The sequence below is a fragment of the Rhopalosiphum padi genome, chromosome 3, assembly GCF_020882245.1.
Source record: "Rhopalosiphum padi isolate XX-2018 chromosome 3, ASM2088224v1, whole genome shotgun sequence".
Taxonomy (NCBI): domain Eukaryota; kingdom Metazoa; phylum Arthropoda; class Insecta; order Hemiptera; family Aphididae; genus Rhopalosiphum; species Rhopalosiphum padi.
The window spans coordinates 8459206-8471486 of NC_083599.1; the positions used below are offsets into that span (position 1 = coordinate 8459206).

General features: G+C 24.5%; 2 long non-coding RNA genes across 3 annotated transcripts in view; both read right to left on the reverse strand.

The window, feature by feature from the left end:
- LOC132924594 (uncharacterized) overlaps window positions 1–12281 on the reverse strand; it is a 231217-nt gene that overhangs the window by 189639 nt on the left and 29297 nt on the right. The window lies entirely within an intron of this gene.
- LOC132927489 (uncharacterized) lies at window positions 2110–4793 on the reverse strand. The gene is made up of 3 exons (XR_009661741.1): window positions 4287–4793; window positions 3320–3449; window positions 2110–2276 (listed from the first exon to the last, which is right to left on the reverse strand). It is a non-coding gene; the product is annotated as an uncharacterized LOC132927489 (long non-coding RNA).

Here is a 12281-nt window from a genome sequence, read left to right on the forward strand (position 1 = left end):
AAATAACGAGTAGACTCAAAATCTAAGTAAAAACAACGACCCGTTACGATACACAGCAGTACGGTGAACGCCACACAACTATCTAGTTTCTTTCTGAGGCGATTCGGCCGACGGATGTCGTCCCTACTACGGCGACGCTCACGCTCTCTGTTGGTGTATACATTTAATATTTGTCTGTTTATAAGCAGATTAAAATAGGAATTCATAATATTTCTCAAACTTATTATATAAAAACATGTTTTTTAGTATTTATGAAGAATCAGCTAACATAATATCTATAGACGTTAATAATAGTAAAAAAGAATCATTTACTTAATATAATGGTCTGGATTTCATGACACTAACTTAAGAATTGAGTGTTTTATAAGCAGATAATAATTTGAATTTTTAATATTCGTAAAGATTATCATATAAAATAATGTTTTATAGTGTTTATGAAGCATCAGCTTAAATGAAATGTATGCAAATTAATAATTTTAAATTAGAATCATTTTCTTAATATAGTGGTCCAGGTTTCAAGAGATTAACTTGAGAATTGTGTGTTTTATAAACAGTTAAAAAAATGAATTTTTAATATTCGTCAAAATTATCATACAAAATCATGTTTTATAGTGTTTATGAAGCATCAGCTTACATAATATCTATAGAAGTTAATAATAGTAAATTAGAATCATTTACTTAATCTAATGGTCTGGATTTCATGACACTAACTTAAGAATTGAGTGTTTTATAAGCAGATAATAATATGAATTTTTAATATTCGTAAAGATTATTATATAAAAATGCATGTTTTATAGTGTTTATGAAGCATCAGCTCAAATGAAATGTATACAAGTTAATAATGGTAACTCTTATGAATGAAAATTACAAGTCAAAAGTGTTAACTAATATTTTATTCAGATTATTAACGAATCTCAATTGTTTCACTGTCATTAATTTACTATCAATTATATTCAATAACCCTTACACGCACATTACATAAACCCAATATTATTAGCAGTATCTTCTAGTCCATTTTCAGCATAGGATGTAAATACTTTCTTAAGTGGTAGAAATGTGAATTCATGTTTCTGCATGCCTTGATTGATCTGACATACGTCAATCTGAAAAAATGTAGTAAGTTAATAATGTATAATTGTTAAAGAATAACTTGAGAATTTAGTATTTTATAAGCAGTTAAAAATATGAATATAAAATACGTGTCAAAATAATCATATTAAAACATGTCTTTTAGTGTTTATGAAGCATCAGCTTAAATGAAATGTATGCAAATTAATAATTTTAAATTAGAATCATTTTCTTAATATAGTGGTCCAGGTTTCAAGAGATTAACTTGAGAATTGTGTGTTTTATAAACAGTTAAAAAAATGAATTTTTAATATTCGTCAAAATTATTATACAAAATCATGTTTTATAGTGTTTATGAAGAATCAGCTTACATAATATCTATAGAAGTTAATAATAGTAAATTAGATTTATTTTCTTAATATAGTGGTCCAGGTTTCAAGAGATTAACTTGAGAATTGAGTGTTTTATAAGCAGATAATAATATGAATTTTTAATATTCGTAAAGATTATCATATAAAAATGCATGTTTTATAGTGTTATTAAAGTATCAGCTTAAATGAAATGTATGCAAATTAATAATAGTAAATTAGAATCATTTTCTTAATATAGTGGTCCTGGTTACAAGAGATTAACATGAGAATTGTGTGTTTTATAAACAGTTAAAAAAATGAATTTTTAATAACCGTCAAAATTATCATATAAAATCATGTATTATAGTGTTTATGAAGAATCAGCTTACATAATATCTATAGAAGTTAATAATAGTAAATTAGAATCATTTACTTAATCTAATGGTCTGGATTTCATGACACTAACTTAAGAATTGAGTGTTTTATAAGCAGATAATAATATGAATTTTTAATATTCGTAAAGATTATTATATAAAAATGCATGTTTTATAGTGTTTATGAAGCATCAGCTCAAATGAAATGTATACAAGTTAATAATGGTAACTCTTATGAATGAAAATTACAAGTCAAAAGTGTTAACTAATATTTTATTCAGATTATTAACGAATCTCAATTGTTTCACTGTCATTAATTTACTATCAATTATATTCAATAACCCTTACACGCACATTACATAAACCCAATATTATTAGCAGTATCTTCTAGTCCATTTTCAGCATAGGATGTAAATACTTTCTTAAGTGGTAGAAATGTGAATTCATGTTTCTGCATGCCTTGATTGATCTGACATACGTCAATCTGAAAAAATGTAGTAAGTTAATAATGTATAATTGTTAAAGAATAACTTGAGAATTTAGTATATTATAAGCAGTTAAAAATATGAATATAAAATACGTGTCAAAATAATCATATTAAAACATGTCTTTTAGTGTTTATGAAGCATCAGCTTAAATGAAATGTATGCAAATTAATAATTTTAAATTAGAATCATTTTCTTAATATAGTGGTCCAGGTTTCAAGAGATTAACTTGAGAATTGTGTGTTTTATAAACAGTTAAAAAAATGAATTTTTAATATTCGTCAAAATTATTATACAAAATCATGTTTTATAGTGTTTATGAAGAATCAGCTTACATAATATCTATAGAAGTTAATAATAGTAAATTAGATTTATTTTCTTAATATAGTGGTCCAGGTTTCAAGAGATTAACTTGAGAATTGAGTGTTTTATAAGCAGATAATAATATGAATTTTTAATATTCGTAAAGATTATCATATAAAAATGCATGTTTTATAGTGTTATTAAAGTATCAGCTTAAATGAAATGTATGCAAATTAATAATAGTAAATTAGAATCATTTTCTTAATATAGTGGTCCTGGTTACAAGAGATTAACATGAGAATTGTGTGTTTTATAAACAGTTAAAAAAATGAATTTTTAATAACCGTCAAAATTATCATATAAAATCATGTATTATAGTGTTTATGAAGAATCAGCTTACATAATATCTATAGAAGTTAATAATAGTAAATTAGAATCATTTACTTAATCTAATGGTCTGGATTTCATGACACTAACTTAAGAATTGAGTGTTTTATAAGCAGATAATAATATGAATTTTTAATATTCGTAAAGATTATTATATAAAAATGCATGTTTTATAGTGTTTATGAAGCATCAGCTCAAATGAAATGTATACAAGTTAATAATGGTAACTCTTATGAATGAAAATTACAAGTCAAAAGTGTTAACTTATATTTTATTCAGAATATTAACGAATCTCAATTGTTTCACTGTCATTAATTTACTATCAATTATATTCAATAACCCTTACACGCACATTACATAAACCCAATATTATTAGCAGTATCTTCTAGTCCATTTTCAGCATAGGATGTAAATACTTTCTTAAGTGGTAGAAATGTGAATTCATGTTTCTGCATGCCTTGATTGATCTGACATACGTCAATCTGAAAAAATGTAGTAAGTTAATAATGTATAATTGTTAAAGAATAACTTGAGAATTTAGTATTTTATAAGCAGTTAAAAATATGAATATAAAATACGAGTCAAAATAATCATATTAAAACATGTCTTTTAGTGTTTATGAAGCATCAGCTTAAATGAAATGTATGCAAATTAATAATTTTAAATTAGAATCATTTACTTAATATAGTGGTCCTGGTTACAAGAGATTAACATGAGAATTGTGTGTTTTATAAACAGTTAAAAAAATGAATTTTTAATAATCGTCAAAATCATCATATAAAATCATGTATTATAGTGTTTATGAAGAATCAGCTTACATAATATCTATAGAAGTTAATAATAGTAAATTAGAATCATATACTTAATCTAATGGTCTGGATTTCATGACACTAACTTAAGAATTGAGTGTTTTATATACAGTTAAAAAAATGAATTTTTAATATTCGTCAAAATTATCATATAAAATCATGTTTTATAGCGTTATTGAAGTATCAGCTTAAATGAAATGTATGCTAGTTAATAATGGTAAATTAGAATAATTTTCTTAATCTAATGGTCTGACTTTCATGACACTAACTTCAGAATTCACTGTTTTATAAGCAGTTAAAAATATGAATATAAAATACGAGTCAAAATAATCATATAAAAACATGTTTTATAGTGTTTATGAAGTATCAGCTTATATGATATATATGGAAATTGGTAATGATAAATAAGAATCATATACTTAATCTAATGGTCTGGATTTCATGACACTAACTTTTTGTTACACTACTATTAATTGACTATCAATTATATTCAATATTCATTACTCGTACTATGCATAAAACTATTATTATTATCAGGATCGTCCAGTCCATTTTCAACGTAGGATGTTGAAACTTTCCCATGTGGTAGAAATGGTAATTCATGTATCAATATGTCCTGAGTATATCTGGTGTACAGCCATCTAAAAAAAAATAGTAAGTTAAATCTGTATAATGGTTGGAGGACAAAACGTCACTACTAGATACCATAAGGAGAACGACAATTTTTATATAACAACTAGTACGTGGACAACACTGAGTAATTCAGAAGTGGAAACTATCAAAACATAAACTAACAGACAAACTTCATTTTTATACAAAATACATGAAAGGAATTTACAATTGAAACTTAAATACAAAAACGAATGTAGAACTGCAAAACATAGATAACAGATGATAATAAATAATAATTATGATAAGCCATAAAAGATAGTACACATGTACCAGAATGTTTTGTAGAAGGAATTCAAATGTATTATGAGTGTAACTAAAGAATACATTTGTACAACAACTGAAAATCGCTCCTTTTCAATACGAAAAAATGTTAAGTTGTATTATTCGTCAAAATTAACTTATAAAATCATATTTTATAGTTTTTATGAAGTAAAAATATCAGGTAAAATGAAAAAAATAAAAGTTAAAAATTATAAATTAGAATCATTTTCTTGATCTAGTAGTAAAGGATCAAGACAGTTACTTGTGTTAACTTCGGGCATAAAATATGAACAATTCGTTTATAATATCAAAAATCTTAATTAATAAATAACGAGTAGACTCAAAATCTAAGTAAAAACAACGACCCGTTACGATACACAGCAGTACGGTGAACGCCACACAACTATCTAGTTTCTTTCTGAGGCGATTCGGCCGACGGATGTCGTCCCTACTACGGCGACGCTCACGCTCTCTGTTGGTGTATACATTTAATATTTGTCTGTTTATAAGCAGATTAAAATAGGAATTCATAATATTTCTCAAACTTATTATATAAAAACATGTTTTTTAGTATTTATGAAGAATCAGCTAACATAATATCTATAGACGTTAATAATAGTAAAAAAGAATCATTTACTTAATATAATGGTCTGGATTTCATGACACTAACTTAAGAATTGAGTGTTTTATAAGCAGATAATAATTTGAATTTTTAATATTCGTAAAGATTATCATATAAAATAATGTTTTATAGTGTTTATGAAGCATCAGCTTAAATGAAATGTATGCAAATTAATAATTTTAAATTAGAATCATTTTCTTAATATAGTGGTCCAGGTTTCAAGAGATTAACTTGAGAATTGTGTGTTTTATAAACAGTTAAAAAAATGAATTTTTAATATTCGTCAAAATTATCATACAAAATCATGTTTTATAGTGTTTATGAAGCATCAGCTTACATAATATCTATAGAAGTTAATAATAGTAAATTAGAATCATTTACTTAATCTAATGGTCTGGATTTCATGACACTAACTTAAGAATTGAGTGTTTTATAAGCAGATAATAATATGAATTTTTAATATTCGTAAAGATTATTATATAAAAATGCATGTTTTATAGTGTTTATGAAGCATCAGCTCAAATGAAATGTATACAAGTTAATAATGGTAACTCTTATGAATGAAAATTACAAGTCAAAAGTGTTAACTAATATTTTATTCAGATTATTAACGAATCTCAATTGTTTCACTGTCATTAATTTACTATCAATTATATTCAATAACCCTTACACGCACATTACATAAACCCAATATTATTAGCAGTATCTTCTAGTCCATTTTCAGCATAGGATGTAAATACTTTCTTAAGTGGTAGAAATGTGAATTCATGTTTCTGCATGCCTTGATTGATCTGACATACGTCAATCTGAAAAAATGTAGTAAGTTAATAATGTATAATTGTTAAAGAATAACTTGAGAATTTAGTATTTTATAAGCAGTTAAAAATATGAATATAAAATACGTGTCAAAATAATCATATTAAAACATGTCTTTTAGTGTTTATGAAGCATCAGCTTAAATGAAATGTATGCAAATTAATAATTTTAAATTAGAATCATTTTCTTAATATAGTGGTCCAGGTTTCAAGAGATTAACTTGAGAATTGTGTGTTTTATAAACAGTTAAAAAAATGAATTTTTAATATTCGTCAAAATTATTATACAAAATCATGTTTTATAGTGTTTATGAAGAATCAGCTTACATAATATCTATAGAAGTTAATAATAGTAAATTAGATTTATTTTCTTAATATAGTGGTCCAGGTTTCAAGAGATTAACTTGAGAATTGAGTGTTTTATAAGCAGATAATAATATGAATTTTTAATATTCGTAAAGATTATCATATAAAAATGCATGTTTTATAGTGTTATTAAAGTATCAGCTTAAATGAAATGTATGCAAATTAATAATAGTAAATTAGAATCATTTTCTTAATATAGTGGTCCTGGTTACAAGAGATTAACATGAGAATTGTGTGTTTTATAAACAGTTAAAAAAATGAATTTTTAATAACCGTCAAAATTATCATATAAAATCATGTATTATAGTGTTTATGAAGAATCAGCTTACATAATATCTATAGAAGTTAATAATAGTAAATTAGAATCATTTACTTAATCTAATGGTCTGGATTTCATGACACTAACTTAAGAATTGAGTGTTTTATAAGCAGATAATAATATGAATTTTTAATATTCGTAAAGATTATTATATAAAAATGCATGTTTTATAGTGTTTATGAAGCATCAGCTCAAATGAAATGTATACAAGTTAATAATGGTAACTCTTATGAATGAAAATTACAAGTCAAAAGTGTTAACTAATATTTTATTCAGATTATTAACGAATCTCAATTGTTTCACTGTCATTAATTTACTATCAATTATATTCAATAACCCTTACACGCACATTACATAAACCCAATATTATTAGCAGTATCTTCTAGTCCATTTTCAGCATAGGATGTAAATACTTTCTTAAGTGGTAGAAATGTGAATTCATGTTTCTGCATGCCTTGATTGATCTGACATACGTCAATCTGAAAAAATGTAGTAAGTTAATAATGTATAATTGTTAAAGAATAACTTGAGAATTTAGTATTTTATAAGCAGTTAAAAATATGAATATAAAATACGTGTCAAAATAATCATATTAAAACATGTCTTTTAGTGTTTATGAAGCATCAGCTTAAATGAAATGTATGCAAATTAATAATTTTAAATTAGAATCATTTTCTTAATATAGTGGTCCAGGTTTCAAGAGATTAACTTGAGAATTGTGTGTTTTATAAACAGTTAAAAAAATGAATTTTTAATATTCGTCAAAATTATTATACAAAATCATGTTTTATAGTGTTTATGAAGAATCAGCTTACATAATATCTATAGAAGTTAATAATAGTAAATTAGATTTATTTTCTTAATATAGTGGTCCAGGTTTCAAGAGATTAACTTGAGAATTGAGTGTTTTATAAGCAGATAATAATATGAATTTTTAATATTCGTAAAGATTATCATATAAAAATGCATGTTTTATAGTGTTATTAAAGTATCAGCTTAAATGAAATGTATGCAAATTAATAATAGTAAATTAGAATCATTTTCTTAATATAGTGGTCCTGGTTACAAGAGATTAACATGAGAATTGTGTGTTTTATAAACAGTTAAAAAAATGAATTTTTAATAACCGTCAAAATTATCATATAAAATCATGTATTATAGTGTTTATGAAGAATCAGCTTACATAATATCTATAGAAGTTAATAATAGTAAATTAGAATCATTTACTTAATCTAATGGTCTGGATTTCATGACACTAACTTAAGAATTGAGTGTTTTATAAGCAGATAATAATATGAATTTTTAATATTCGTAAAGATTATTATATAAAAATGCATGTTTTATAGTGTTTATGAAGCATCAGCTCAAATGAAATGTATACAAGTTAATAATGGTAACTCTTATGAATGAAAATTACAAGTCAAAAGTGTTAACTTATATTTTATTCAGAATATTAACGAATCTCAATTGTTTCACTGTCATTAATTTACTATCAATTATATTCAATAACCCTTACACGCACATTACATAAACCCAATATTATTAGCAGTATCTTCTAGTCCATTTTCAGCATAGGATGTAAATACTTTCTTAAGTGGTAGAAATGTGAATTCATGTTTCTGCATGCCTTGATTGATCTGACATACGTCAATCTGAAAAAATGTAGTAAGTTAATAATGTATAATTGTTAAAGAATAACTTGAGAATTTAGTATTTTATAAGCAGTTAAAAATATGAATATAAAATACGAGTCAAAATAATCATATTAAAACATGTCTTTTAGTGTTTATGAAGCATCAGCTTAAATGAAATGTATGCAAATTAATAATTTTAAATTAGAATCATTTACTTAATCTAATGGTCTGGATTTCATGACACTAACTTAAGAATTGAGTGTTTTATAAACAGTTAAAAAAATGAATTTTTAATATTCGTCAAAATTATCATATAAAATCATGTTTTATAGCGTTATTGAAGTATCAGCTTAAATGAAATGTATGCTAGTTAATAATGGTAAATTAGAATCATTTTCTTAATATAGTGGTCCTGGTTACAAGAGATTAACATGAGAATTGTGTGTTTTATAAACAGTTAAAAAAATGAATTTTTAATAATCGTCAAAATCATCATATAAAATCATGTATTATAGTGTTTATGAAGAATCAGCTTACATAATATCTATAGAAGTTAATAATAGTAAATTAGAATCATATACTTAATCTAATGGTCTGGATTTCATGACACTAACTTAAGAATTGAGTGTTTTATATACAGTTAAAAAAATGAATTTTTAATATTCGTCAAAATTATCATATAAAATCATGTTTTATAGCGTTATTGAAGTATCAGCTTAAATGAAATGTATGCTAGTTAATAATGGTAAATTAGAATAATTTTCTTAATCTAATGGTCTGACTTTCATGACACTAACTTCAGAATTCACTGTTTTATAAGCAGTTAAAAATATGAATATAAAATACGAGTCAAAATAATCATATAAAAACATGTTTTATAGTGTTTATGAAGTATCAGCTTATATGATATATATGGAAATTGGTAATGATAAATAAGAATCATATACTTAATCTAATGGTCTGGATTTCATGACACTAACTTTTTGTTACACTACTATTAATTGACTATCAATTATATTCAATATTCATTACTCGTACTATGCATAAAACTATTATTATTATCAGGATCGTCCAGTCCATTTTCAACGTAGGATGTTGAAACTTTCCCATGTGGTAGAAATGGTAATTCATGTATCAATATGTCCTGAGTATATCTGGTGTACAGCCATCTAAAAAAAAATAGTAAGTTAAATCTGTATAATGGTTGGAGGACAAAACGTCACTACTAGATACCATAAGGAGAACGACAATTTTTATATAACAACTAGTACGTGGACAACACTGAGTAATTCAGAAGTGGAAACTATCAAAACATAAACTAACAGACAAACTTCATTTTTATACAAAATACATGAAAGGAATTTACAATTGAAACTTAAATACAAAAACGAATGTAGAACTGCAAAACATAGATAACAGATGATAATAAATAATAATTATGATAAGCCATAAAAGATAGTACACATGTACCAGAATGTTTTGTAGAAGGAATTCAAATGTATTATGAGTGTAACTAAAGAATACATTTGTACAACAACTGAAAATCGCTCCTTTTCAATACGAAAAAATGTTAAGTTGTATTATTCGTCAAAATTAACTTATAAAATCATATTTTATAGTTTTTATGAAGTAAAAATATCAGGTAAAATGAAAAAAATAAAAGTTAAAAATTATAAATTAGAATCATTTTCTTGATCTAGTAGTAAAGGATCAAGACAGTTACTTGTGTTAACTTCGGGCATAAAATATGAACAATTCGTTTATAATATCAAAAATCTTAATTAATAAATAACGAGTAGACTCAAAATCTAAGTAAAAACAACGACCCGTTACGATACACAGCAGTACGGTGAACGCCACACAACTATCTAGTTTCTTTCTGAGGCGATTCGGCCGACGGATGTCGTCCCTACTACGGCGACGCTCACGCTCTCTGTTGGTGTATACATTTAATATTTGTCTGTTTATAAGCAGATTAAAATAGGAATTCATAATATTTCTCAAACTTATTATATAAAAACATGTTTTTTAGTATTTATGAAGAATCAGCTAACATAATATCTATAGACGTTAATAATAGTAAAAAAGAATCATTTACTTAATATAATGGTCTGGATTTCATGACACTAACTTAAGAATTGAGTGTTTTATAAGCAGATAATAATTTGAATTTTTAATATTCGTAAAGATTATCATATAAAATAATGTTTTATAGTGTTTATGAAGCATCAGCTTAAATGAAATGTATGCAAATTAATAATAGTAAATTAGAATCATTTTCTTAATATAGTGGTCCTGGTTACAAGAGATTAACATGAGAATTGTGTGTTTTATAAACAGTTAAAAAAATGAATTTTTAATATTCGTCAAAATTATCATACAAAATCATGTTTTTTAGTATTTATGAAGAATCAGCTAACATAATATGTATAGACGTTAATAATAGTAAAAAAGAATCATTTACTTAATATAATGGTCTGGATTTCATGACACTAACTTAAGAATTGAGTGTTTTATAAGCAGATAATAATATGAATTTTTAATATTCGTAAAGATTATCATATAAAAATGCATGTTTTATAGTGTTATTAAAGTATCAGCTTAAATGAAATGTATGCAAATTAATAATAGTAAATTAGAATCATTTTCTTAATATAGTGGTCCTGGTTACAAGAGATTAACATGAGAATTGTGTGTTTTATAAACAGTTAAAAAAATGAATTTTTAATAACCGTCAAAATTATCATATAAAATCATGTATTATAGTGTTTATGAAGAATCAGCTTACATAATATCTATAGAAGTTAATAATAGTAAATTAGAATCATTTACTTAATCTAATGGTCTGGATTTCATGACACTAACTTAAGAATTGAGTGTTTTATAAGCAGATAATAATATAAATTTTTAATATTCGTAAAGATTATTATATAAAAATGCATGTTTTATAGTGTTTATGAAGCATCAGCTCAAATGAAATGTATACAAGTTAATAATGGTAACTCTTATGAATGAAAATTACAAGTCAAAAGTGTTAACTTATATTTTATTCAGAATATTAACGAATCTCAATTGTTTCACTGTCATTAATTTACTATCAATTATATTCAATAACCCTTACACGCACATTACATAAACCCAATATTATTAGCAGTATCTTCTAGTCCATTTTCAGCATAGGATGTAAATACTTTCTTAAGTGGTAGAAATGTGAATTCATGTTTCTGCATGCCTTGATTGATCTGACATACGTCAATCTGAAAAAATGTAGTAAGTTAATAATGTATAATTGTTAAAGAATAACTTGAGAATTTAGTATTTTATAAGCAGTTAAAAATATGAATATAAAATACGAGTCAAAATAATCATATTAAAACATGTCTTTTAGTGTTTATGAAGCATCAGCTTAAATGAAATGTATGCAAATTAATAATTTTAAATTAGAATCATTTTCTTAATATAGTGGTCCAGGTTTCAAGAGATTAACTTGAGAATTGTGTGTTTTATAAACAGTTAAAAAAATGAATTTTTAATATTCGTCAAAATTATTATACAAAATCATGTTTTATAGTGTTTATGAAGAATCAGCTTACATAATATCTATAGAAGTTAATAATAGTAAATTAGATTTATTTTCTTAATATAGTGGTCCAGGTTTCAAGAGATTAACTTGAGAATTGAGTGTTTTATAAGCAGATAATAATATGAATTTTTAATATTCGTAAAGATTATCATATAAAAATGAATGTTTTATAGTGTTATTAAAGTATCAGCTTAAATGAAATGTATGCAAGTTAATAATGGTAAATTAGAATC